Source organism: Cervus canadensis, chromosome 3 (genome assembly GCF_019320065.1).
Source record: "Cervus canadensis isolate Bull #8, Minnesota chromosome 3, ASM1932006v1, whole genome shotgun sequence".
In the NCBI taxonomy this organism is placed as follows: domain Eukaryota; kingdom Metazoa; phylum Chordata; class Mammalia; order Artiodactyla; family Cervidae; genus Cervus; species Cervus canadensis.
Window position 1 is genome coordinate 109,606,833 of NC_057388.1, and position 25,199 is coordinate 109,632,031.

The 25,199-nt window shown below is 47.6% G+C and overlaps 1 non-coding gene across 1 annotated transcript; it reads left to right on the forward strand.

The window, feature by feature from the left end:
• The first annotated feature begins 9,244 nt into the window (after nt 1–9,244).
• Nucleotides 9,245–9,351, forward strand: LOC122438954. The gene has a single exon (XR_006268699.1). It is a non-coding gene; the product is annotated as a U6 spliceosomal RNA (small nuclear RNA).
• The last annotated feature ends 15,848 nt before the right edge of the window (nt 9,352–25,199 follow it).

Sequence of the window (25,199 nt, forward strand, 5' to 3'; positions counted from 1 at the left end):
TTGAAGCAATTGGTGTTAGAACTACGAATTAGAAGAGAACAGTGATCTGAGAGAGAGAAATGACCCAAGACAGGCTTTAAGGGATAGACGAGCCTAGTGGCCAACACGGTTTGGGACCCTGGGCCATGATGGTGCCACCTGCAGGAGACACAAGTCAAGGTGTCCAAGCAAGTCTTGGCTGCTCTGTGTGAGCTCGGGAGACGCCCACCCCCGCTGCCACATCTCCCTGAGCAAAAAAAAGGCAGCACCAGGCTCACCGATCTCCTCCCAAGGCAGAAAGTGTGCAGAAAAGGAGATGCAAACCAGTGTCCACAATTTCTTCTCGTGTCCAGCCCGGTTGGCCAGCCCTTGCTTTAGGTCATGGGGTGGGGTATCATCTATTTTTCTTAGTCCTGTTTTAGCATTCTCACCAAATTTAAGCAGCTTGCTGGGGAAATCTGGCCAAGATTAATAAGAAGAGTATCTCATTTTCAGATTGCAATGTATTTCCATGTGCAGAATTATTTTCCCCCAAAATATGCCATTTAATTATTAAGGCCACTAAGTAGTTGTAAATTTACATCAAAGTGAAGCTAGTGTGCGTTCTTAGGGAAGGGCTGTGGGCTACATTTTAAAACAACTTTGAGTGTGTAACTTTTCCATCAGTTGCACAAAGACAAACAAAAGAGTTTATGCTTCATACATAGTCACACAGTTGCCTCCAAGAAAGTAGAGAAAATTTCCCCAAACCTTTAGAAATTAGAAAACTTTGAATGCTGCTCTAGTATAGAATTTGGACCTAAGACAGCAGAAAATATTCTTGCCGCAAAAGCAAACTTTCCATTTTTTCAGAACTATACTTCCATCACTTATTTGGAGAATCATCAATGACGGTCTTAAACAGGTTTATTAAGCCCACAGATTCATCAGTCCTGGTGGAAATTCCATCAAGAGCAGCAGCATCCGCCGTATCTCCCCCACTTCCTCACACCGGAGCCCCGGCTTCAGTGTCCCCTCTAAATACTCCCATAACAGTTGCACCAGCGTCCTCCGGCGGGGGGCGAAGTCAAAACTCCAAGCACACCCTTGGTCCGTCTCTCTCCTTCCACCCCGCAGGACACACCCCGAATCCGGTCCTCCAGACGTGCCGGGCTGTCTCCTCCTGCTCCGGGGCTGCTCCAGCCCTGCACTCCGCGCGGCCCGCTCCCTCCCACCACTCAGGTCCAGTTCAGATGCTGTCTCTTCTGTGAGCCCTCTCGCACCCTCCCACCAGCCCTGACTCCGTCTGCCTGGCACGCTTTGCACTCCTCCGCAGCGTGCTCGAGGCGCTCAGTGGCCGATGGGTTGCTCCCTGGCTCAGCGTCTGTCCCCCGGCCTGGGACGCGCGCTCTGTGAGCGCGGGGGGTGTCCCGTCCATCACAGAATCCCCGCGGCCCACCTAGAGCTGACCCGGTCGGCACCGCCCGGCCCCCGGGGGGTCAGGAGCAGGAACCAAGAGACCAGGAAAAGGACGTGCTCAGAAGTGAGCAGGCGGAGGCCTCGGGGCCTGGCTTACAAACTCCGCGGTCCTGTCCGAGCCATTACCCGGCGCTTGCGCCTTGGGGCGCAGTGTACCCTTCTGCGGGGAGGACAGCGGGGACAGGGCGCTGCCGGCCGCCTCGTGCTCACGTTCCGGCTGCTTGTCTCGCTCAGGCTTCCCTCTGCGGCTGGCCTCACTGACCTGCAGTCACGTGCTCGTCTCCGTCGTCACCACGGTCCCCCCCACCGTCTGGCTAAAGGCAAGGGCCCCCTCAGGCCCACTCCCCAGCAGCACCCACGGTGTGCCCCCAGCGCTGCGCTGGCCCCAGGAGCATGCAGCCTGGAGCCTGGTCGTGGGGAAGGGGACTGTGGGCACGCCCCGGGTGAAGGGGCCTCTCCAGGGACCCACGGAGACCAGCACACACAGGCCGGCCCTGGGCGCCCGGCCACCGTCTGCCTACAATGCTGAACACCACAGAGGGTCTTCCTGCATTCCCTGGTCAGTCCAAGAACCCCTCCACCTCGGGGCCCTTCTGGAATGTTCTCTACATATGATAACTGCGCAACACACAGAAACACACCCCGCGTGCAGAGGACACCTGCTTCACCAGCCTGGGCGGTCCACACGCGCGTCCCTTGCTTTACTGACGATTTACCCCAGGTCGCCTCTCAACCCAAGAAGGTGAGGCATTCTGAGTGCATTCCAATCACCAGATACATTCTCTTCAGAGCACATCGCTAGTATAAAGCCAAGTGTGACTTTAATAAAAACGACAGCAAGCTCGGAATTAACTTCCAAAATCTGTATGTGTCACTGTGCGTCATGAGGAAGCTGTAATGGCCCATTCGATTCCACTCAACTGCACAGTCTCAGAGGACAGTGCCTTTATCTTGTGGACGTTCCCCAGTAAGAGAAAGTTCTAGCCAATATCCAGGAGTGGGCCATTTCCTGGGACCGTGTTTAATTATTAATCTGAGCTTGATGAGGCTACAAAACATCTTACTGGAAAGGCTGCTGAAAAAGGAGGGTTGAGATAGCGGGATTTGTTTCTCTTCCTTGGAAAATGTTCCATATCAACTAAACATCCATCACTTTTCAGCTAATATTAATATTTTAATCACTGAGTCCATTAACGCCAACATGCATCTGTTAAGGACTTGTTATGGGTTCACCATTGGGCTAAACACAATGAAGGTACGAGATACATTTAAGACATGGTTTCAGCTCTCATATAGTTATAAATCTGGGTAGGAAAACAATCTATTTATAGTTGAAAACTTTGATTAAATTAAAAATGTTTTGTTTTTTTTTTTTTAATACAGACAGTGGGCTTCCCTGGTGGCCCAGTCGTGAAGAATCTGCCTGCCAACGCAGGAGACGTAGGTTTGATCCTTGAGTCGGGAAGATCCCCTGGAGAAGCAAATGGCAACCCACTCCAGTATTCTTGCCTGGACAATTCTGTAGACAGAGGAGCCTGGCGGGCTACAGTCCATGGGGTCGCAAAGAGCTGGACACAGCTTAGCAACTGAGCATGCACACACAGACGATGCATGCTATGAGAGAACAAGAGATGCTTCCTGAAAACATCAAGCACGCTGACTTTGAGGTCTTTGCACCCTCTCTTCCTTCCAGATTCCAGAATGTTCTTTGCCTCCAGGGCTCCCTCCCTCACTGCACTCAATTCTCTGCCCGAGTGCCCTGCATCAGTGGGTCTTCTCTGACCCTCCATCCACCTGCTCCGTTTCCTTACCAGACAAGCATTTCTTCCCAGCGGCTGTTCATCCTGACTGACGGGGGTTCTTCCTGTGTTACCCTCTTCTGTCTTCCCCTCTCAGGAAAGGAGAAGGCAGGAACTCGGCCTGGCCCCTCTCTGCTCTGTCCCCAACATCCGGAAGAGGGCCTGGATCCTAACCGGCATTCAACCAGCATCTCCTTAACTGCTGTCAAAGGAATAAGTCACATAACACAGTTACTTCACAGCATGACGCCACGTGGATTGCGATGTCTTCCAGAAAAGTCACAGCCACCACGTGAAACTACAGACTTCCTAAGAAACAAGCCTTCCCTCCCAGTGTCAGCCCTGCAAAGCGTGCAGACAGGCTTCATTTCAACCTGCTGATCACACCGGTGTCCCACACTGTGCTGGACTTGAATACACAGTACAAACACATGGAGACGGGTTTACATATGGCCAGTAGATAAAGCCAACACCAATTCATCATATTCTAAACTCTGAACATTAAAACCAAGGGTGGTGTTAATTTTGGACATTCACACAGTTTGAAACCAACAAATTCCATACAGATCTGAGCCATAGTTTCTAAATACAGACTCCTTGTCAGCATAAATTGGAAGAGAGAGACAAAAGACACTGTCCAGCTATATCATTTGCCTCAAGTGAATCAACTGCTATATGATTATAAACTGTCTCCTATTATATTAGGATTTTTCAATTTGTCGTATGTATTTGTTGGCTCACTTGTTTCATTTTAGTCCGGAGAGTTTATTCTGTTCTGAGATTGAAGTTGAAACACCTCACATGTGTAGTTTTACCCCAAAGAAATAAAATGTGTTCACACAGGCTTCCAGAAGTCCTCCAATTGAGGACTATCGTGAGACACGTGGAGGGTCAAAGACGAGGAGGGTCAGATGGGTGGAGGGTCAGATGCGGGGAGGAGCCCACCCCATGTCAGGAAGGCCACCCCCTCCCCCAAGAGACCCGACACTCAGGTGAACTCAGTCCACCGGGGCCAGTCTCTCTAAGGACATGTAAGACTCATCAGCAAAATACCCACAGACGAGAACTCTTGTCACTGAGTAAATACCAAAATAACTGCTACAACAGAAAGACTTTCCTGCCAAAACAAACAAAAATGGTTTAGACAGCGTCCTTTTCATAATGGAGGAGAGACCATGAACTAAATGGACTCCAAGGACTGACCTCCAGAGTGAAATACTTTTGGGGTGTTAGAGGGCTCCCTAGGGGTAGCTTCAACTTGACACTGACCTTGAAAGTAATGTCTAGGGAAGACCCAAGACTTGGGCAGCACAGAGACCTGGATTTTTAAAAAATGGGCAGGATTAGGGGAAACTCCAGGCAAACCAACCTGAGAAACAGACCAAACGTACACTGGTGATGAAGGAAGCCCTTTTTTATTTTCATGTATCTGCCTCCCTGCATCCTTGCTCACACTCAAGCCATCTGGTCACAGCAAGCCATCTGGTCAACGAACATTGCACCCACCCACTGGACAACAGGCAGATCCCCGTGTCCAGGTCCACCGTCATCTCAAATGGAAATGCTGAGGGTAGGAAGGCCATCTGACAGCAAAGACCACACTGCTCTCCATCTCATCGATGGAGACCACACTCTGCACACAGCTAAGGTGCAACTCTGTCTCCTTGTTCTGAACTACGTACGTATATATATTATATTATATGTATACATGGGCTTCCCTGGTGGCTCAGACGGTAGAGAATCTGCCTGCAATGCAGGAGACCCAAGTTCATCCCCTAGGTTGGGAAGATCCCCGAGAGAAGGAAATGACAACCCACTCCAGCATTCTTGTCTGGAGAATCCCATGGACAGAGGAGCCTGGTGGGCAACAGTCCATGGGGTCATAGTCAGACATGACTGAGTGAGTAACACTTTCACTTTCTCACACACACACACACACACACACATATAACCATTCCTGCAAAGCTTTAAGATAGGGAAGGGAAATTCACCCATGAAATGCTTTACATGACATAAAAATCCCCACCCCCAGTCCTTATCCCACCCCTCAGTACAAAGCAAGTTTTATTAACACAAGGCAAGTGCTCAATTTAAAGAAAACTGTGGGCATTAAAGCAGGTTGTTTTATGTCTCTGACATGAATACTCCGGGTGCATGAACTATTGAGGCCTGGGTTTAAGTGTGATTAATGCCTCATACTTGGAAAGCATCCAAACTTATTAAATCTGATGGAGTAAAACAGCGTAACTTTCTCATATTATTTCCAAGAGATACGATTAGGCCGAATAGCACCAGTGAATGAAACCAGAAGTAAGCCATGGGGCGGGGGCAAGGAACTCAGTTGTGTTTACAAAGAATTAAGAGGAGCTGAGCATTTCAGCAAGCACAGGCAGAGTTCAATCACCTCACCCCAAGGAGGACAGCGAAGCCTGAAACCCACGCCAACGGTACCTCCCCATGTCTCCTGTGACCTCCCCACACGCCGCCGAGCGTGGCGCCCTGCTGGAATCAAGGGAAAGGCCGTTTGGTCCCTGTTCTCTCCTCCCGTCATATCACACGCACACATCACACACGCCACATCACACGTATACATGTCATATCACACACGTGTCGTATCACACACACACACACATTTTATCTTGTATTCAGCCACGCCAGGGCTGAGTGATGTTTAACAGCATCCTTTAAATGACCCACTCTCCACACAGAACGCAGGGCCTACACACCCTCTGCTTACAACAATACACTTACCACCCCAGACAAGCTTGTCCAAAACTGACTACACTCAGATTTACCAGTTCAGGTGTTATGTATATTTGGCCTTTCTGATCTGGGGTGCTTCACAAAGACAAGCAGCCCTAAGAACACATCAGATATTCACTCAATTCTTTCACTTGTTCTCTAAATGGAAATGAAACTCCAAAGAGACAAACAGAAGAAAAGTATGGTCTGCAACACATGACACCCCATGTCCAGTAGAGGGTGGCTCCAGCATGTCCCAGGTGCTCCAAGGGCCACACGAGAAGGTCAGCACAGGTGTGTCTGCCCCTCACTTCAGGGCAAAGAGACGCAGAAAAGGACAGTGGGCCACTGGGCCCAGCTCAGACCTTGTGATGACTCTAAACACTACATAGCCAGACTCTCGGATACCTGGATTTAGGGTGATTATTTGAGAAGGAGAAACATACGAAAATATTTGTAATATCAAAGCCCATCCAAGTCAATTACAAATCTCAGGGCAGATCTGAGACATGGAGGGAAATGCTACACCCCCCAGCAGCCTCTGAACTGATAAAAGAATAACAAATTTTTAAAAATCTGCCAAACAACAAAGCTTCAATTTATTATACATGCTCATCAATTTAACCCAGTAGAAAAAAAAAAAGAAAAACCTTAAAAGCCTGAGGGTGACACAGCGCCTTTAATACACAGACCCTGAGCACGCCACAGATCAAGGCCCCAGCCCCAGCCAGCTTTGTCTGCCAAAGATGAAAGCCGGGTGCAAACAGGTGAAGGCTCTGTTTGAATCATCACCTGCAATTAAGCAAAGGGAAACCAAGAGAAGAGGCAAGCTGAACTCGCTTGGGAAAGACGTCGCGGACGGAGCAGGTGGACACTCGCTGCCCCGCCGGCGGGCTCCCCCGCCCGGATCACAGGCACTCGGTGATTTCCTGCCTAGAAGGACACACAAACACACAGACACACATCCCAGGATCTGTCCCTCTCTCATGTTTCTCTACATGTATCTTTACGTGCCTGCCACTCTTTTGGAAACAACATCCCACCAACGCAGGTCTGCGTGAGGTCTCACGACGTCTGGACGAAAGGTCTTTGGACACAGTGATGAGCAACACTGGGTTGTACATTTGAAAGCTGCAGGACCTCCTGGTGGTCCAGTGGCTAAGACTCCACACTTCCAGTGCAGGGGTTACAGGTTCCATCCCTGGTTGGGGAGCTAGATCCCACATGCTGCGTGGCAGGCCAAAAAAATTTTAGAAATTAAGTAAAATAGATAAGCAACAAGGATTTACCGTGTGGCACAGGAGACTGTATACATAAATTTAAAAAAAAAAGAAAAGAAAAAAGAAAGTTGCTAAGAGAGTAAATCTTAAAAGTTCTCATCAGAAGAAAGAAAAACCCCGTAGCTGAAAGGTGATGAGTGTTAACTTACTGAAAGGTGGCGAGTGCTAACTTACCATGTTGATCATTTCCATATACGCACATATCTAATCCCAAAATCCACTAATCAAGGATAAAGGTCTCCACTTGACTTCCTTCTCCACCAGCATTCCAATTACGATGATTCCTGTGTGTGTGTTCAGTTGTGTCCGACTCCTTGTGACCCCATGGACTGTACCCGCCAGGCTCCTCTGTCCATGAGATTCACCAGGTAAGAATCCTGGAGTGGGTTTTCTTGCCCTCTGCCAGGGGATTTTCCCAACCCGGGATCCAACCTGGGTCTCCTGCGTTGCAGGCGGATTCTTTACCATCTGAGCCAGCAGGGAAGTAAACTAGAGCATGTTTACCCAAAATTTCCAGACCAAACCCTCTTCCCATTAACAGTGTTTCCACAGTGAAGCTCTCTTCATTCCAAAAGAACGCGGTGGTTTTCATGAAAAGGCGCTGCAGCACCAGCTCCCAGCGCTGTTTGTCAAGCTCAACTTCTTTTAGAAAAGCTGCACTTTCTGAAAGCGCCCGGCGTCCCCTCCGTGGATGAGCCATCCACTGTGACTCGCAGGCCGTGTGGGGCCCTCTGGTTCCCTCTCCCGGGAGACAGAGGAGCTCAGAGCAGGCAAGTGCCCTCTCCCCACCATCACACGTGGTCAGTGCACGCTGGACCAGCCTCCTCCCTGCTCCAAACACCCAACCCTGAAAAGGAACCTGAGCCTCAGTAACGCAGGCTCCCACCTGTGTGCTGCCCACAGAACACCCCAGTGAGACTCTCGGATCCACCGGGACTTCAGAGAGAAACCCCAACTGTATCAAAATGAATAAATATGAAGTCCATAAAGTTGACTCCTCATACAACAGAAAGCTCAAAAAGCATCCTCTTTCCCTAAAGATCTTTTGGGAAAAAGATGGAAAGGATGTAACCCCTCCCTGCATCAGAACCATTTGGAAGCCTCTAGAACCACTGGTGCGTTCTGTCTGCCTTCATTTCTGTAAATCGATCACAAATCCACGTGCGCTTGCTTTCTGTCTCTTGGAGGCGAACAGTGATGACAACGCATGAGGCCAACCGAGAGTGCGCCTGCTCCTTGGCCCCTAGACAGCACCTTCTCCAAGGTGATAACTTATTCTTAATCTCAGAATTAAGGAAGAGAGTGGGGAATCGTGTCTTCTGGGTAAACTGGGGCCTCGAGCTGGTCCGCAGGCCCACACTCCCCACGTCAGGGTCAAACCCTCTGCAAACAGTGACGTCTCAGCATCTCCCCGGAGCCCTCCGCCTGCTTCCTCTTATTTCCGGCCTCTGGTTTATGCTCCGTGCCAGGCACCCAACTGCGAGGTCCCTGAGCAACAGGGACCCTTCCCAAGTCAAAGCAAATGGGCCTAGTAAACAGAACCGGATCTTCCTGCCGGACCTGCATCTATGGCTCAGATCCCGCTCACGGGCTCCCAACCTTCTGAGCTAAATGAGCTCACAATCCAGAGAAACGGCGCTTCCAGAACCTTGTTCTTTTGTGAAGGAAATGAACATGCAGACAGCGGCATGTTGGACAAAATATGCTTTCTTTCTTCAAACAGGCAACAACACATCTAAAATAACACAGCCTCGGGGGGTGGGGCTGGGCTGGGATGAGTGGATGCAAACTACGACAGATAGAATGGATAGACACCATGGTCCTGCTGCATAGCCCGGGGCACTACACTCGGATCCTGGGGCAAACGTGATGGAGAGAATGTAATAAAAAAAGAACGTGTATATGTGCGTAACTCAGTCACCTTGCAGCACAGCAGAAACTAACACATTGAAAATCAAGCGTGCCTCCATTTTAAAGATAAACACAGTGCTCGCTTCAGCAGCACATATACTAAAATTGGAACGATACAGAGAAGATTAGCATGGCCCCTGCCCAAGGATGACACGCAAATTTGTGAAGCGTTCCATATTTTTGAATACATGTAACTCCATGGCTGATTCATGTCAATGTATGACAAAACCCACTACAATGTTGTGAAGTAATTAGCCTCCAACTAATAAAAATAAATGAAAAAAATAAAATAAAATAAAAATAAAGATAAACAAACACTCTGAATTTTTAAAAATAAGCAAATAACACAGCCTTTCCCCTCAGTCCGCCCCAGGCCTTCCCCCAGACGCCGTCCCATGGTCCCCCACGTCAGCAGAGACGAGCAGAGAGCACCCCCGTATTCTCAGCTACAGTGTTAAAAGAGGAAAAAAACAAGAACGAAGCAAAGTCCAACCGGACAGGTTTTCTGGGTGAGACCTTAGGGCTCACAGCACAGACGTGCCGGTTTGGGGTCGTGCGGATAAGAAAGAGAGGCTCCACTGCTAACAGGAACCTGCAGACGTGGTCAGCTCGTCTGCTCCAAAGGCGGGAGCAGGGGACGAGGCTGCCTCCCGAGGACAGGGTCGCCTGGCCTGCCCGCAGGGAGTGAGCCACACAGGACGGAGGCCGGCAGAGCCCTCCCAGGGCTGGGAGCACACACTTCCGGCTGCTCTGGAGCGTGGAGGACGGATTTCGGCCTTCCCGTCAGCAGACATGGCTGAGCAAAGGCGGACCTGAGCTGGGACCGGGCGCCCCTCCCTCGGGGCCTGGCCGACCTGGAGATTCTAGGGAACTTGTGGATTTTACGGGGGCTCCGTGTAGCTGTCACTTTGCCAGGATTTCAGGAAGTGGGAAGGTCAAGGCCCAATTTATCTCTTCACATTTGGCTAACTTGGTAACCCCAAGGAGCTAATAATTTCTTTGGCCCTCTATCGCCCAGGGCAACACTGACACTTCCTCTCACAACACAAGCCCCATCCTTCTTTCAAAAATCCACTACTACCCTGACTTTCTCCTGTTGCCCACACTGTCTTGAACCTTTCTGAAACAATGGATTTTCGCTACAGGTATTTTTACAAACGCAGCCGCCAACTCCCAAGAAAGCAAGTCTCTGGCTCTGCTCACAAAGGCCCCTGTCTCCATGTGCACTAGAGACAGTCACGACTGCCTGCCCCGCCCCCCTGCACCTCTGGGGACCCCCCTCCTAGTCGGGGAGGGGGCAGAGAGCAAAGTTCCAGGACCCCACCCTCCCTGGCACAGCTCCTGAAGCATCACTGGTGCAAAGACACTTCCCACACCAAGTCGAGCTGAGTCGGTCAGAGTTTTTCTCAGAAATCTGAGCCAAGAGATACAGAGGAAATCAGGCAGTGTGTGAAGGGCACAGGGGCTGGGGTGCCATGCGGTGGCCAGACTCACCCTGTTTAAGTCGAGGAAGCCAGTGCGTAACGTGAGAGGGACGCGACCAGGACGTGAACAGCACCGCCGGCTCGTTGTTCAGTCGCTAAGTCCTGTCCGACTCTTTGCCACCCCATGGACATTAGCCCGCCAGGCTCCTCTGTCCATGGGATTCTCAGGCAAGGAGACTGCAGAGGCTGGCCATTTCCTTCTCCAGGGGATTCTCCCGACCCAGGGATCGAACCTGCATCTCTTGTGTCTCCGGCAGGGGGATTCCTTACCCCTGAGCCGCCTTGGGAAGGGTTATCGGTCTGTACTCCCAGCTGACCCGAGACCCTGCTGATCATCACATCCTATCTTCGGCTTCTCCAGCTCCTAAACATAAACACCTCTCCCAGTGCGTGTACTCAGGACGGAGAGGAGGGGAGGGTCCCAGGACGCGGGGGGACCGGTCATAAGATCTCGGCAGTTGCTGAGATGGGCAGTCGTCCTGCTGCACCTGCTCCCCCCACCTGCGCCGCTGATCACAGTCACCCCCGGGGAGGGTGAGAAGGTGTGAAAGGGACCAAAACCCATTCTGATGCCAGGGGTGCAGTTCGTGACCATTTCCAGGAAGAATTCGGAATTTTAAAACGAGTCCTGGAAATGAAACTCCATAACCCTGGGGAAGCAGTTCCCAAAGGTGGACTTGCAGGCAACAGAGCACCCAGGGGTGGAAGATAATTTCAAGCAGGTGAGCCTTTCAAGTCCTCCCCCCTGGTGATGCGGACACCACCAGGGAAGCGTGGTGCGGATGCCCCACAGTAGGACGGTAATGCCCGTCATTAGGGGCAGGAAGGGAGCCTGAGGACACGGCATCCTGAACACCGCCAAGAGGGTTTGCTTAAATCTCCAGCTTTGATCACAAATGTAACAAAAATATCTGAGACTGAAGCAGCCTCTCCTTTGCGCATACATCAAAGAAGCTGTTAGTACAAGAATCTAGAAGTTTGTTCAAATAAATATTCCCAACCAGATTGCTAGGATCACTACAGAGTACGAGACCTTTAGATATTCCCAGTCCGGTCTCTCTGGGGCGGCAAGGAACCTGCTGGGCTGAGATCAGCGTGACCCACTGGCAGTCACGTGGCTGGTGGTCACTTCCTCCCCCGCACACCACCTCACAGACTCACCCACCTGCACACAAGTGTGCGTCATCATGCACACCCCCTCGTAACAGTTCACTTTTCCAAGGCTTGACAGTATCGGACAGCTTCCTGCTCTAGCTCAGCAGCTCCAGTGTGGCCACATTCTTCCCTGTCCACTGTCTACACAGCTACATCCAGAGACTTTGAAAACAATGCATGCCCAGTCTCCCCTTCTCCCTCTCAAGAATAAGTGAGCCCTCGGGGGAAGGGGAGGGCAGTGCCCCGGGGCTCACCACACGCTGCAAGGCGCCAGCTCTCTGCACCAGGCAGCGCTGGACGAGCTCTGCTGTGGTCAGTGTCCACCGGAGCGAAAGCGGCTGGGCCTCAGATGCAATGTCCAGAAAACCTGGGCATGACTCAAGAGGGACCGCGCGTTGACTCCCCTGTCTGCCTGTGACGCTGCACGGCTCTCCACCCCCACCGACACGCGAACTGCCCCCTTCCCTTACTGCTCCCCTGGAGGCACCTGTTCCCTTCCAGCAAAGGCAGCTGCGAGTTTCGGAGAGCTCCGACACGTGTCCCAGGAGTCCAGCCACCGACAGCTCCCTCGCACCTGTCCTCTCTGCTCTGCGCTGCCCTCCGGCCCACTGCCTGCTTCCAGCACTGGGTGCTGAAAACAACCCAGGCCGGGCGACAACTTGAGGGCTATTCACTGGGAGAAAACCCGCCTGCAGCAGGTAAGGGGGTGAGTCTGGGGCCTTCCCACCTGGGGGCACTCCTGCCCTCCCCCTCAGAGCAGATGGGGAGGACCTGCAGCTTTGTGATCAGAGGGATGGACTTGGTCTAGATGGTGGCAAAGCAGTTAGACAAGCAACGGTCATGGTGGGGGCTGGCGCTGGTACCGTGGAGGCAAACAAGCCAGCAGAGCCCTGAGATGCACAAACTGGTCACTAAACTACACGTGGGGGGCGGGGGTCGTCTGGGGGGAGGGATGGAGCGGCAGTTTAGGGTTAGCAGATGTAAGCTTTTATAGAGAGAATGGGTAAAGAAGGCCCTACTGTAGCACAGACAACCGCATTCAATATCTTATTATAAACCATTAGTTCAGTTCAGTTCAGTCGCTCAGTCGTATCTGACTCGTAGGGACCCCGTGGACTGCAGCACACCAGGCCTCCCTGTCCATCACCAACTCCTGGAGTTTACCCAAACTCATGTCCATCAAGTTGGTGATGTCATCCAACCATCTCATCCTCTGTCGTCTCCTTCTCCTCATGCCCTCAATCTTTCCCAGCATCAGGGTCTTTTCAAATGAGTGAGTTCTTCGCATCAGGTGGCCCAAGTATTGGAGTTTCAGCTTCAGCATCAGCTTAGACCATTATAAACCATAGTGGAAAAGAATATTGAAAAGGAATATATAAATATAGGTATAACTGAATCACTTTGCCGTACAACATAAATTAACTATACTTCAAAAAAATAAAGTCTGTCTGCCTTCCACAGAGCCTCGGGAAAAAAAATAAAAACAATAAATTAAATTAAATAAGCTACCTGTGGAGGCAGCAGGTCCCAGGGAGGTCTGTGAAAGTCACAAGCATGGAACATTTGTGAGTTGCTGTGCCTTTGAATGCAGTCTGCAGTCTGCACACAGCCCAAGTGGCAGAAAGGAATCCTCAGTGTCCTGAATGTCAGAAAATAACCCCCACTCAGATCGTCCGCTGACTGCTAAGCTACACAGGCACACGGAGCCCTGTAGGGCCAGGCAAAGAAGAGCAAAAAAACTGACTAGAGATGTTCATGGCTGTGCATTACAAGGAGACATTTTACACCACGAGTCCGGGCAGGTTACTTGCCGACACTCTCAGAGGAACAAATCAGGATTGGAGGACATGCAGAAAAATGGAACATGCATGCATAACCCATACTCAGGAGAGAAAAAGAGCAATCAAGAGAAAGTGATGTCAAGTGAACCAGAAGTTGAAGTTAACAAATATCTTCTAAGAAGCTATAAGTATATTCAAACAATTAAAGGAAAATGGGTTCAAAAAACTGAAGGAAAATGTGCTAAGCATGAGTGAGTAGAGAGGGAATGTGGGAAGTTGGAAACTATAAAGCAGAGCCAAACAGAAATGCTACAGTTGAACATTACAGTAACTAAAATTAAAATTCCACCAAATGGATTCAGTAGCAGATATGAGGGGGCAGAAGAAAATATTCAATAAACATGAAGACAGATCAACAGAAATCATTCCATCCAAAGAACAGATAGAAAAAAAGATCTAAGGAAAAGAAAAATGCGTAACACATGACTGTGGAACCATGCTTTGTGAACCAACGTATATGCAATTGGAGTCCCAGAAGTAGAGACAGGAAATGAAGTGAAATATTGGACAAAAACTTCCCAAATTTGGTGAAAACATTAACTTAGAGAGCCAAGAAGTTCACCAAACCCAAGTCGAATAAACAATAAGAAAACCATACCTAGGCACACAATAGTCAAGCTGCTGAAAGTCGAAGATAAAAGTAAAATCTTGAAAGCAACAAAAGAAAAACAGAACATTGCATGCAGAGGAGTAAAGATACAATTTAAAGCCAACTTCTCATCACAAACAATGGGGGCAAAAAGATACTGGAATGACATGCCAATAGAATAAAACTCTCAACTGAGAATTCTATTCCCAGTTAAACTATCTTTCATAAATGGTGGTGGAATAAAGGTATTTCCAGACATACAAAAGCAGTAAAATTTATTATCAAAACTGCACTATAAGTAATGATAAAAGCAGTTCTTTAGGAGAAAAGAAAATGACACCAGATGGTGACTCAGATTCCCGGGAAAGAATGAAGCACACCAGAAATAGTAAGGATGTGGATAAATATTCAAAAGAATTTCTTCCATCTATTAATTTTTAAAGAATGTTTAAAGCAAAATTGCTGATGGATTTTAACAGAGAGAATGTGTGTAGGTTTATATGTATGTATACAGTTCTATGTGTTACACCCAGCTCCCCTGGTGGCCCAGCAGTAAAGACCCCGCCTGCAATGAAGGAGATATGGATTCGACCCCTGGGTCGGGAAGATCCCCTGGAGGAGGAAATGGCAACCCAGTCCAGTATTCTTGCCTGGAGAATCCCATGGACAGAGGAGCCTTGTGGGCTATGGACCATAGGGTGGCAAAGAGTTGGACACAACTTACCCACTGAGCATGCATGCACATATCTTACACCAGTGCAGAGCACCTATACTTTACCAGAAGAAAGTCGTCGTTAATTTGAAATAGATTGTAATAGTTTTAAAAATATGTGTAACTCTATGGCTGATTCATATCAATGTATGACAAAACCCACTGAAATGTTGTGAAGTAATTAGCCTCCAACTAATAAAAAAAAAAAAAGAAAGAAAGATTTTTCAGAAATAAAAAAAAAAACAACTATGTAACCTCTTGAGCAACCACAAGATAATAAAACAGAAAGAAAAGCACACAAAGAAATATAGGTAAGAAATCAATAAGGATATTAAAGTGCTCTATTTAAATATTTAACACAAAAGAAGAACAGGAGACCAAAATGGCAGACATGAATCCAATAACAATAATTACATTAAATATAAATATACTGATCAGTCCAATTAAAAAAAAAGCAAGTGTATTCAGACTAGATCCAAAAGCAAAATCTAACTATATGCTGTCTACATGCATAAGGTCTACACACGCTTTAAATTCAAAACTACAAAGACGGGCTCCCCGTATGGCTCAGTGGTAAAGAATGTGCCTGCAATGTGGGAGACCAGATTTGACCCCCGGGTCAGGAAGATTCCCTAGAGAAGGAAATGGCTGCCCACTCCAGTATTCTAGCCTGGAGTATTCCATGGACAGAGGAGACTGGCAGGCATGAGGTTGCAAAGAGCCAACACGCTGAGTGAATCACGCTTTCACAAAGATGGTTTAAAAGTGAAAAAATATGCAGACTTTACACATGAGAGAGCTGGAGCAACTGTGTTCATATCAAATAGTTCTAAAACTAAAGAATGTTACTCAAGACAAAGAAGGACATTTGATAATGATGAGGTGTTCAATATAGCAGAAATACATGATAATTTAGGTATACACACAGTTAATAATAGAGCCCCCAAATATATGAAGCAGAAACTGAGAGTACTGAAAGAAGAGACGGGTCACAGCTAAAGATTTTACTGTTTTCTCTCCATACTTCATGGATCAAGTAGACAGAAAACCAGTAAGGATACAGAAGGTTTAAACAACACTGTCAAACAACTGAGATCTATAAAACACTCCTACCCAACAACAGCAAAATATGCACTTGTTTCAAACACTCGTGGAACATTCACCAGGATAGACCATATGCTTAACCATAAAGCAGGTCTCAATAAATTTTAAAAGACTGAAATCATAAAGTGTTTTCTGACTACAATGAAATGACATTTTAAATTGATAACAAAAGAATATTCTGGTAAATCCCCAAACATGTGGAAAGTACATAAGATACTTACAAATAACCAACAGGTTAAAGAAGAAATTGTGAGGAAATATATAGCTTAAAAAGAATGAAAATGAAAACACAACACATCAAAGTTTGTAAAATGCAGGTAAGGTAGTGCTTAGAGGGAAATTCATCACTAGAAGTTTATATTAGAAAAGAAGAAAATCTATAATCAGTGACATAAAATTTCACTTTAAGAAGCTAGGAAGATAATAAAATAAGAAAGAAAACTAAAATCATGCAGAAATCAATGTAATGGAAAACAATCAAGTGATGAATAAAAATCAATGAAATCAAGAAATGATTCTTTGAAACAGTCAATGAAATTTATAAACCTTTGGCTGTCATGGCAGTTGGTGAACAAATCCCATGTCCATCTTGTCATCTGCTTCCTGTTCTAAAGCTCTCACAAGCTGGCTGTGAAAGAAGAAAGTGAAGTCGCTCAGTCGTTTCCTACTCTTTGCGACCCCATGGACTGTAGCCTGCCAGGCTCCTCTGTCCAGGGGATTTTCCAGGCCAGAATACTGGAGTGGGTTGCCATTTCCTCCTCCAGGGGATCTTCCCGACCCAGGGATCAGAGCCAGTTCCCCACGTTGCAGACAGACTCTTTTACTGTCTGAGCCACACCTGCAGTTCGTTGTGGCCGACCTCCTAATGCCAAAGGTCAGGACCGCTCAGTACCATCCTGACCAGCACGGCTCTGATGGCCACTTACATTGCTGAGCCGCCTCCAGCCTCTTCAAAATTCCTCACTTCCACTCCTGGCCCACTTTCTCCTCCCAGCCCAGAGCTGGGACCGTCCCAATGTGCAGCCTCTCAGCCTGCCCTCCTATGAATTTTTGATCAAAGAACTTACCCATTCACAGCTTCACAGCACCCGTCCTCCAGCCATCCACCTCCTTCCACTTCCTGATGCCCATCACCAGGGCCAGCCCATCGGGGCTCAGAACGACCGAGCCTCGACAGGGCACCCCCGCTCCCAAGCCTGCTGCATTAACTGCCACCCACAGCTAAAACGCACCCTTCTTGTGTATTTATCTTACCCCCGTGACATGCCTGCAAAGACAGAGGAGGTCGATCTTATTCATTTTCTCCTGGGTCAACATTACGAAGATAGCTCTTCACGCTTCGAACGCAAGCAGCCACTGTTTCTGGGTGAAGATGCTTCAGCTGCGTATCTGCAGCTCGTGACTGCTGGGTCTCTCCTGCCTGCTGCCGCCTCTCCCCGACCCCCGCCGCGGCCCTCCGGTGTGTCTCACACGTAAATTACAGCCGCAGACTAGCACGCTTGTGGGGTTTCCTTGTTAGCAGCTCGTCTCTCACGCAAACCATTAACGCTAGCGCCAGCCTTCCTATCAGCCTTCCGAGCCTGGAAACGCAGGCTGTTTCCTGTAACACAGGCTGTGTCCCCTCTCGGGGCTTTTTCCAGGTATTCTCAGCATCCCACCCCTCACTCATCTCCTTTCCCAGACCATCTGTCTGCCGGCTCGCTTATCCTCCAAACCATTCCCAGCCTGCAAGGTCCAGATCAATACCGCCCTCCGTTAGAAAGCTCTCCCATCCTCTTAAGTCCAGACATTTATTGTCTCTCCTATCCTCACACACGATATTTCAGACGCGAGATTTTTCTACATCTGTGTGTGCGCGTGTGCTCAGTCGTGTCTGACTCTTTGCAACCCCGTGGACTATACCCCACCAGGCTTCTGTGCCCATGGGATTTCCCAGGCAAGAAATGAGAAGTGGGTTGCCATTTCCTTCTCCAGGGGACCTCCCCAACCCAGGGATCGAACCTGCATCTCCTTTGGCAGGTGGATTCTTTCCCGCTGAGCCAGCAGGAAAGCCCCTGGCACACAGCACGTGCTCAGCAAATGCCTGCTAATACATGGTTATCATCACCCGTGCTCCCACTAACAGCAGCTGCTGAGCCTCCCCTTCGCAGCCTCCCTTGTTCCCCCCCAGCCCTTCGCTGCCTCCGCCGAGTCCCAGGTCACCACCCTCTGGCATTGAAACCGCCCTGGCACTGTCACAAGCAGCTGTCTGAACCAGATGCGTCCTGAGGACAATTCCTGGAGAGACTCTGGTGCCCAGACCAGGAACACCAAGATGAGCAGAACTCCTCAGATACACATTTTAACAAATCTTTTTTCTCAGCATCCATGTACTAAGCATAACACTAGCCCATTCTGATCAGAACAACCAAACTCTGAATCCTTGTTTTTGTCTGTCGTTTAATTTTTTGTCATTAACACCTTTTGTATGTAATTCTATCCAACACTGCCTTAGGGCAGACTACCAGAACTAACACTGACCTTCCCAAGAGGTCTCACTTACATGATCCTTTTTTAAGAACCATCCCAGCTTGCTAAATTGCTTTTTCTTACAAATCTACACCCACTGATAGGATTTAAAAATTTTAGAAGACCCATAAGTGTCCTCTCCATCTGACAAAGTGTGAATCTTTGTGAAAGGAAGGCGGTCATTTAAGTGAAAGGGAAGTGATCTGTGTCCATTTCATAAATCAAGACTGTTACTTCTCTCCAAGGGGAGATGTCAAAAGCTCAGATGGCCTAATCCTTTCTGAAGTGTGGCATATTGCAAGAAAACTGTGAAATTCACGCAGTGAACCATCGTTTTCCCTGTCCAGCATCCGCCCCTCCCTTCTCTGCTCACCCTGCTCCTCTGACACCTGGGGAAGCATTTAGACAGGAGGGCTGGCCCCCTCCCCCACCCAGTCCCAGCAGAGCTCCCTGCTGCCTGGCCAGAGAGAGGTCTTTCTGGGGGGTCTGCATGTGGAGAAGGCGCCGGCTGTGTCCCAGACCAGCCAGCCCTGCATCGTACCGCTGAGGCGGGCCCTGCATGAGACCCCTCTATGGCTCTCCTGTTCAGACCCTCTGCACCCCCCTGGGCCTGTGTCCCTTCCAAGTCTGCTTTTCAACCTTCAGTCAAACGTAGGAACCCCACATCTTTCCAGTAAATCCTCCTTTCTTATCTTAAATAGTCATAATTTCCACCATTGTCAACTACGAGCCCTGGCCAATACAATGGAAGAAGGCTGAGTATCCACTGTTACCAGTGACCCAATGTTTGCTCACTCCCTGGGCCACACTGTCCCTCCCCAGGAGGGCGGTGTGATTTGTCACATGCATGACGTGTGTGTTACCAAACCCCACCCCCAGGTGGCTAAAAGGTGGAAATGACCCAAATGTTTCCCGACTGATGAATGTACAAACAAAATGTGGCACGTCCATACAATGGAATATTACTGAGTCGTGGAAAAGGGTAAAGTAGCAACACGTGCTACAACAAAGATGAATCTCAAAAAACATTATGCTACCTGAAAGAAGCCAGCCACAAAAGCCCACATATTGCATGATTCCATTTATGTGAAATATACAGAATAGGTACATCCATACACAGAGAAAGCAGGTTGGCAATTGCCAGGGGCTGGGAGACGGGGGGGGGACAGGGAATGACTCCTTAATGGATACAGAGTTTTCTTCTGCAGTGATGAAAATATTCTGGAACTAGAGGTGGTAGTTGTACAACCACATGCATATACTAAATGTCACTGAATTCTGTACTTTATTTTTTTTTAACTGTGCACTTTAAAATGGGTACTTCTACGTCATGTGAATTTCACCTCAATAAAGAAAATACAGGAAGCAATCTAAGTGTTCATCAACAGACAAACGGATAAAGTAGATGTAATACGCCCACAAACACACACACAGAGGAATGTTCCTCAGTCACAAAAGAAGAAGGAAATTCTGTCATATGCAAGAACATGGGTGGACTTGGCAGGTGTCGTGCTCAGTAAAACAGGTCAAGGAGAGGAAGATCAACACTGTACATCATCACTTATATGTGGAATTTTAAAAATAGAACGACTGTAACAGAATGGAAACTGAGTCTCAGATACAGTGAACAAACTAGGGAGGAGGTGGGAGGGGGAAGCGGGGAAGGACTTGAGACGGATGGGGGATTAAGAAGTACAAACTACTACGTATGGAATAAACACACTGCAAGGACCTACTGCACACCACGGGGACGTAGAGGCAATATTTTATAATAACTACTTTTTACTTACTTACTTTTGGTCACACTGGGCTTTCTCAAGTTGCAGCGAGAGGGGCCTACTCTTCCCTTTGCTGCTCGGGCTTCTCACTGCGCTGGCCCCTCTTGTTACCGAGCGCAGGCCTCAGGGCACGCGGGCTTCAGTGGTTGCGGCTCAGGGGCCCTCAGGCACCGGCTCCGTAGTTGTGGTGCTTGGGCTTAGTTGCTCTGCGGCATGTGGAATCTTCCTGAACCAGGGATTGAACCCATGTCCCCTGCATTGGCAGGCACATTCTTACGCATTGCAACACCAGGGAAGTCCCCTAATAACTTTAAATGTAATATAATCTATAAAAATTCTGATTCGCTGTCATACATCTGAAACTGAAATAGTATTGTAAATCAACTATATCTCAATTAATCAATTAATTCAATTCAATAAAGGCTTAGAGCAGAGGGAAGAAAGGAAGGAAGGAAAGAAGTTAGGAAGGGAGGGAAGGACGGGGAAGAGAGAGCAGAAGAAAAAGAGAAAGGAAATAGAACCCAGGGAAGTGACATTCCCATCTGACAGATGAGGAAAGGAGGACAGAGCAGGTCCACGCTCAGGTCCAGCCCCCGAGGCTCCCCCTGTACTTTCACTGACCGCCTCCCAGGCCCTCAGTCTGAAGAGGTCAGGGTGAGAGGAGGGACAGGCTGGCCTTCCCACAACAAAGAGTGTGTGTGCATGTGCGAGAGAGAGAGGGTCCATCTGGATCTAGAAAACGTTATCAGTCAGACAGCAGTTGGCCTCCACAGATGAGCTCGGATGAAAATCACCCTCAGTTTGGGGATGAGGTCCCTGCTGGCTCAGATGGTCAAGAATCTGCCTGCGGTGCAGGAGACGCAGGTTCAGTCCCTCCATCGGGAAGATCCCCTGGAGAAGGGAATGGCTGCCTTCTCCAGTGTTCCTGCCTGGAGGGTTCCGTGGACAGAGGAGCCTGCTGGGCTACATGGGGTCGCAAATAACCGGACACGACTGAGTAACACTAACAGTTGTTAAGTACCCAACTATTAACGAATGACAAAGAAAAAAGTTTCCACGTCTCCTAGTTACACTAACTTCCACTGACACACAGCCCAGCGTCACCACAAAGACAAGTTAGGATCATCCCACATTTCTCTTACTCAGCTTCTATCAAGATTTGCCTCCTTTCTGCTTCTTCCCCTTCTCATCTGTGCCTTGGATTACTAGAAATTTATTCCATTATGTTAATGCCTTTTTAATCTTGTGCCTTCATATCCCTATTAGTTTTCCAGTACTGAATAGTATTTTTACCCTCCTAATGCTATTCATTTAGTTATTTTTAATTTGACGCTCTATACTTGACAGGTTTTGACCTTCTATTCAAAATCAAAGTCCTCATTACATTCACCTTAAAAAAAATCATAGCAGAGTTTTCTTGAATTATTGGCCAAATGGCATTACTAAAAAAAAAAAAAAAAAAAACAACAACCAGAAGTCTGACACAAAGCTACAAGTACCAAATAGCTTATATTGGAGGAAAATGCAAAGATATGACAGCTAATACAATAAAACTCATTCTTTTCCATCCTATTTAAAAACAAAATGTCAATCTAATAGCAGAAATATATCAGCAGTGTTTATTATCTGCCAAGTAATAGGGTTATAAATAAAAGTAATTCTGAGCACTTGTAAAGAGTCTTGACACCAATAAATCATTCCATTAGGAAGCAGCATTCCATTCCCTGTGCTGCTAACTGTCCACCCCTTCAAGACAGCTTGTCAGAAAGAGGGGCCGGGACGATTCAAACAAAGCCTGTTGGATCCTTGCAGGAGGACCTCCTTACCTCCCCAGCCCAAGACCCAACAATATGCCTTAACCTTTCACCAACTTTCCAGGAGCTCAACAACCATGAAGCCCTTCTGAGTATTTTTTTAAATCTCAAGAAATAAAGGTGGAAAGAAGTTCACTGACAAACCCATTACTTTAGAAGAAATTGTCAAATAAAAATTATTTCCAAGAGGAATAAATACTGCAAAGGGCAAGAAACTGTAAGTTGAGAGAAATTAATATGCAAAGCATGTATTTTTTTTTTTTTTTTTTTTTTGCCAGGCTTCAACAGTATGTGAACTATGAAATTCCAGACATTCAAGCTGGATTTAGAAAAGAGGAACCAGAGATCAAATTGCCAACATCCGCTGGACCATTGAAAAAGAAAGGGAGTTCCAGAAAAACATCTATTTCTGCTTTACTGACTAGGCCAAAGCCTTTGACTGTGTGGATCAGGATAAACTGTGGAAAATTCTGAAAGAGATGGGAATACCAGACCACCTGACCTGCCTCCTGAGAAATCTGTATGCAGGTCAAGAAGGAACAGTTAGACCTGGACATGGAACAGACTGGTTCCAAATTGGGAAAGGAGTACGTCAAGGCTGTATACTGTCACTCTGCTTATTTAACTTATATGCAGAGTACATCATGAGAAATGCTGGGCTGGAAGAAGCACAAGCTGGAATCAAGATTGCTGGGAGAAATATCAATAACCTCAGATATGCAGGTGACACCACCCTCATGGCAGAAAGTGAAGAAGAACTGAAGAGTCTCTTGATGAAAGTGAAAGAGGAGAATGAAAAAGTTGGCTTAAAACTCAACTTTCAGAAAACTAAGATCATGGCATCTGGTCCCATCACTTCACGGCAAATAGAAGGGAAAACAGTGGAAACAGTGAAAAGACTTTATTTTGGGGGGCTCCAAAATCACTGCAGATGGTGACTGCAGCCATGGAATTAAGAGACACTTGGCAAAGCATGTATTTTAATGAAGAAAACTACACCAAATCTCTCAAGAATTTGTTTAACCCTGATATGGTTTGAATAATGATGACTGCTTACTACAATTGTTATTTGTGAACACAGGGAGTGGGCAGCAATGCCAGCAACAAAAGGGAAGGAAAGGCTGAGCCTCAGCTCTGTGGGGCTGTGGCCAGGTGGGAACTGAGTGAACCAGTGCATGCATGGATGGATGGATGGATGGATGGATGGACAGATGGACGGATGGATGGATGGACGGATGGACGGATGGATGGACGGATGGACAGATGGATGGATGCATGGGTGGATGGATGGACAGATGGATGCATGCATCGATGGACAGATGGATGGATGGATGGATGGATAGGCGTATGGATGGATGGATGGATGCGTAGATGAATCAATGGACAGATGTACAGATGGATGGATGGATGGATGGATGGACAGATGGATGCATCCATGGATGGGATGGACAGATGAATGGATGGACAGATGGACAGACGGATAGATGGATGGACAGATGGATGAGTGGATGGATGGATGAATGGACAGATGGATGGATGGATAGATGGACAGATGGATGGATGGATGGATGGATGGATGAATGGATAGATGCACAGATGGATGGATGGATGGATGGATGGACAGATGGACAAATGGATGGATGGATGGATGGACAGATGAATGGATGGATGGATGGACAGATGGACAGACGGATGGACAGATGGATGGATGGATGGATGGATGGGTGGGGCAGCACTGTGAAGAGAAGCTTCACAGAGAAAGTGGCCCTTGAACTGAGATCCAGGTTGATCATCTCTTGGGTTTGTGAAGAAGCAGAGGGAGGGCAGCCCTGCAGAAGAAACACCAAGACAAAACCCCAGGGGTGAAAAATGACTCGGCAAGCACCCAGGAAAACAAGGAAAGTGAGTCCCACCATGAGCTTCGGAAACCAAAATTCCAGGTGAAAATCCAACGGACTTGAGCTAAGTGTATCAGTTTGCAAGGGCTTCATCACAAAGTGCCACAAACTTTGTAACTCAAACAACAAACCAATTGTCTGCAGGTCCTGGAGGCCAGGTGCCAGTGGCTTGTCTCCGCCCTGAGGCTGAGGGGACCATCTTCTTCAGGGTCTCTGCCTGCTCGAAGGGGAGCATCCTCATCATTACGTGGTGTCCTCCCTGTAGAGCTGCCTCTGTGTCCCACTGTTCCCTATTTGTAAGGACACCAGTCACGTTGGATCAGGGTCCCCCTGATGGTACCCAGACTCTGGTTACTTCGCAATGACTCTATTTGCAACTAAGGTCATGGTGCAGGAACTTCAACGTTTGAATTTGGGGAGCACAAAATCCTACCCATGACAGTGAGCCATTTTCCAACTTTCACACACCCACATGTCCTAGAAGACTGCTAACAGGGAAGACTCCTGCAGGATTTTCACAGAAAGTTCTTCATCAAATGCTCCTTGAGTCATAGTTCTTGTTTAAATTTTGATGTTCTTTTTTGTTCATTTGTATTAAGGCTGAGATGTCACTGATATCTTCTTAAGGAGAAGAGCAGAATTGAGTTACACAAACACCTCAATTAAATGTTATTTGGATGGCTTCCATTTTTATTAAAAAGAAGCAATATTCTGCTCAGCAAAGTTGTTATACATGGCATTGTTTTTCTTTTTTGCTTATCTGTAATATATAAAGTTTCTACAGTGAACATGTACTACTGTTTTCTTTTTTCTTTTTACCTTTTGACCCCCTTTACCCATTTCTCCCACCCACGACCCCTGCCTCTGGCAACCGCCAATATGTTCTCCGTGTCTATGAGCTTGTTTTTTCCTTTGTTTTTTTAGATTCCACATATAAGAGAGATCATACAGCACTTGTCTTCTCTGTCTGACTTATTTCATTTAGCATAATACCCTTGAGGTCCATCCATGTTGTCAAAAAGTGGCAAAATTTCCTTGTTTTATGGCTGAATAATATTCCATTGTATGTATATATGTTTACACATTTACTTTATGCATTTATCTATCAATGGACACTTAAGTTGCTTCCATATCTTGGCTATTATAA